This window comes from Apodemus sylvaticus, chromosome 8 (genome assembly GCF_947179515.1).
Source record: "Apodemus sylvaticus chromosome 8, mApoSyl1.1, whole genome shotgun sequence".
In the NCBI taxonomy this organism is placed as follows: domain Eukaryota; kingdom Metazoa; phylum Chordata; class Mammalia; order Rodentia; family Muridae; genus Apodemus; species Apodemus sylvaticus.
In genome coordinates, this window is record NC_067479.1 from 102,670,286 (window position 1) to 102,674,687 (window position 4,402).

A 4,402-nucleotide genomic window follows, 5' to 3' on the forward strand; every position below is an offset into this window, starting at 1 on the left:
TAAAATTAAATCAGCAGCCTTCCTCTACTAAAAGTATAAGAGCTAAGCTAGAAATTAGGGAAATGACACCCTTCACAATACTCACAAATAATATAAAATAGCTCAGTATGACTCTAGCAAAGCAAGTGGAATATTTGTATGACAAGACCTCAAGTCTCTGAAGAAAGAAATTAAAGAAGATCTCAGAAGATGGAAAGCTCTCCCATGCTTGTGCATTGGCAGTATTAATATGGTAAAATTGCCATCTTGCTGAAAGCAATCTACAGATTCAATGTAATCCCCATCAACAGTCCAATGCAATTCTTCATAGAGTTAGTAAGAGATATTTGCAAATTCATGTGGAACAATAAAGACGCAGGATAGTGAAAACTATTCTCAAGAATAAAAGAGCCTATGATGGAATCACCATCCCTCACCTCAAGCTATATTACAGAGCAATAGTGATTAAAAACTGCATGGTATTGGTACAGAGACAGGCAGGTAGATCAATGGAGTAGTATTAAAGACCCATAAACGAACCCACATATCTATTGTCACTTGATCTTTGACAAAGGAGCTAAAACCATTCAGTGGAAAAAAGACAGCACTTTCAACAGATGGTCCTGGTTCAACTGGCAGTCAGCATGTAGAAGAAGGCAAATCTTCCATTCTCATTTCCTTCTATAAAGTCTAAGTGCATCAAGGACCTCCACATAAAAAAAAAAGATACACTGAAACTAATAGAAGAGAAAGTGGGGAAGAGCCTTGAACACATGAGCACAGGGGAAAGTTTCCTGAACACCAAGGACTTATGCTCTAAAATCAAGAACTGACAAATGGGACCTTGTAAGATTGATAGGTTTTTGTAAGGCAAATACACTGTAAGTAAGACAAAATGGAAACAAACAGATTGGGAAAACTTCTTTACCAATCCCACATCCAATAGAGGCTTTATATCCAATATATACAAAAGAACTCAAGAAGTTAGTCTACTGAGAACCAAATAATCCTATTAAAAGGGGGGCACAGAGGAATACTGAGGAAGACTGAATCGATGCAAAGCACCTAATGAAATGTTCAACATCATTAATTATCAGGGAAATGCAAACCAAAACAACCCTGAGATTCTACCCCACACCAGTCAAAATGGCTAAGGTAAATATCTCAGGTGACAGCAGATGCTGGGGAGGATTTGAAGAAAGAGGAACACTCCTGCATTGTTCCCGGGATTGCAAGCTAGAACAACCATACTGGAAATTAGTCTGCCATTTGTCAGAAAATTGGGCATAATGTTACCTGAGTACCCAGCTATACCATTCCTGGGGATATACTTAAAAGATGCCCCAATGTATAACAAGGACACATGCTCCACTATGTTCATAGCAGCCTTATTTATAATAGCCAGAAGCTGGAAAAAACCCAGATGTCCCTCAACAGAGGAATGAATATAGAAAACATGGTACATTTACACAATGGAATACTACTCAACTATTAAAAACAATGACTTCATGAAATTCTTAGGCAAATGGGTGACAACTAGAAAATATCATCCTGAGTGAGGTAACCCAATCACAAAATAACACACATGGTGTGCACTTCCTGATAAGTAGATATTAGTCCAAAAGCTCAGAATACCCAAGAAACAATTGACAGACCACATGAAGCTCAAGGAGGAAGACCAAAGTGTGGATATGACGGTTCCTCTAAGAAGAGGGGATAAATCATTGGAGGAGATACAGAGACAACATGTGGAGCAGACTGAAGGAAAGGCCATTCAGACACTGCCCCACCTGTGCATCCATGCCATAGACAGTTACCAAAGCCAGATACTACTGTAGATGCCAAGAAGGGCTTGCTGACACAGGCTGTCTCCTGAGAGGCTCTCCCAGAGCCTGACAAATGCAGAGGTAGACACTCACAGCCAACCATTTGACAGAGCACAGGGTCCCCAATGGAGAAGTTAGAAAAAGGACTGAAGGAGCTGAAGGGGTTTACAGCCCCATAAGAAGAACAACAATATCAACCAACCATTTCCCCAGAGCTCCCAGGGACAAAATCACCAACTAAAGAGTACACATGGACTGACCAATGGCCTCAGCCACATATGTAGCAAAGGATGGTCCTGTGAAGGCTCAATACCCCAGTGTAGGGGAATGCTAGGTCAGGGAAGCAGGAGTAAGTGGGTAGGTGAGGGAACACCATCATAGAAGCTGATGGAGAGGGAATGGGATATGGGATATTTGGAATGGAAACCAGGAAAGGGGATAGCATTTGAAATGCAAATAAATCTAATTAAAAAAGTCAAAAAAGAAAATCTTTAAGAGCAGGCACAGTAATCTGAGACCCACTTGTTTACATACTCAGGAGTCCCATGCAAATACGAAACTGAGAGCTGTACTATGTATACAGAAGAACTGTTACCAACAAATGTTGACCCTGTGCTTCAGGCTCTGTAAGTTCATATGAGCTTTATTCAGTTGATTTAGAGGATTTTCTCTTTGTGGTACTCTCTATTTCTTCTGTCTCTTACGTTTTTCTACCTCTTCTTCCAAGGGGTTAAATGAGCTCTCTAGGGAAGGATTTGATGGAGGCAACCCATCTATATCTATGTGCTGAAGTTTCATCCTGTGTAATACCTGGTTGTGTGTCTCAGCTGATGCAAAAGGACACTTCCCTGATGATGGCTAATTAAGGTATGGATGTATAAGTATAAAAAAGTATTATTGTGAGTCATTTTATTTTTATGTTTTTATCTTGTTTGTTTGTTTAGTTTTCTTGAGGAACATAGTATTTGATTTTGTCTTTGTTCTTGGGGCTATCCAGTTTCTGGTTATTGCTCACCTAACCAGAATTCAGTATAGGTTTTATGTAGTAGAGTGAGTCTTAAGTCAAATCAGACATTGGTTGATTAGTCCCACAAGTGTTGTTCCACCACTGCCTTTGAAAATGTTGTAGACAGAACCGACTGTAGCTCAAACATTTTGTGTTTGTGTTTGTGTTTATGTTTTGCTTTTGGTAGCCTTAAGAGTATCTTGGTATACCAAAGATAATATAATGTAGGGTTCAAAGATCTATATAGGCACCATCCTGTCCCCTCCAAGTTCAATGATTTGTATGGGTGTTGTCTTCAGCAATGGGTCATTGCTGACAGTTTGTTGAGAACATCTTTTTGTCTTGGCAACAGCCTGGGTTCTCAGGAATTTCCAGAGGACCTCATGGGTCAACAATTCAACTGGAGGAATCCCAGTTTTGGCACTGCAAGCTTCATTTAGTGACAATAGATGACCAGTGGAGATTCTATGTCCTTTACCACTCGCAGATGTCATTAGGATTGCCTTCAAATGTTTTAGGACATTTTTACTACACTCTCTTTCCATACCATCCATCTAATACCACTTAGTTCTAGCTATCCCTCCCCACATTCACATTCCCACCACATCTCTCCTCCTCCACCCCAAAATGGACTCCAAATTAAAGTTTCTTTGTCACCTCAGTTGCTTAGACATCTGTATTGCTTAGATACCAACCTATCCATGTCTTTGGAAAGTAGCTTCTTGTACCTGATGGAGCTCAGTGCCATGAAGGGAGGATTTTCCCAGCATCTTTTGGGTATATAGACCAAAACATTTATGTCCTTTGTACTACAAAGTTTGCTTATCAATAGTGCTGTGATGTTTGACCTTACCTCACTCCAGTTTCCATACCACTGTCAGCCTCCTCACACATTTTGTCCATGTCTATATTCACCTAATTTTACTATTTACAGCCTATATAATATATACCTATATTATATAATTTTAATATATATGTGCATATAAATTTATATCTATATCTATAACTATACCTTTTATAACTATATAAGTTATAGTTATAGATAAAAAATTATATATATATATGTGTGTCTGCACATGTTAATATAGGAGCAAAATGATCAAGTATGTGCTTTCTGATACATCTTTGTCTTAAGTCACAGTTCTAACCCTCTGTATCTGTACTCACTTTGCACATGATTTTGAGTGGGTGTTATCAGGAACAGACATTTTTCTTTTCTCATGGTGTGCCTATTAAGACATACCCCCTTTCTTTTGCAACTGGACACTTCAATAACATTCTGATGATTCTCACCTCAGCTCTCCAAACAGCTCTTGCTATTTTCCAAAGACTACAGCAGTTGCTTGCATGGGTGCCAACTTCAATCTCAGTTTTTCTCTTCTTTAAATTTTTATATATCATATTGACCAGGTTTATCCCCACCCCTAACCTTCCCAGAACCTCCCTTCTGCCATAGTCAGATTCCAACATGAGAATGGGACTACTGTTGTAGACATTAACTCAGATGATGTAGGAACACTAGGGTGTGCAAGACGCACAGTGCTTAATTATTCTTACAATGGAGTTTATTGCCCTGATCAGCAGACAGGAG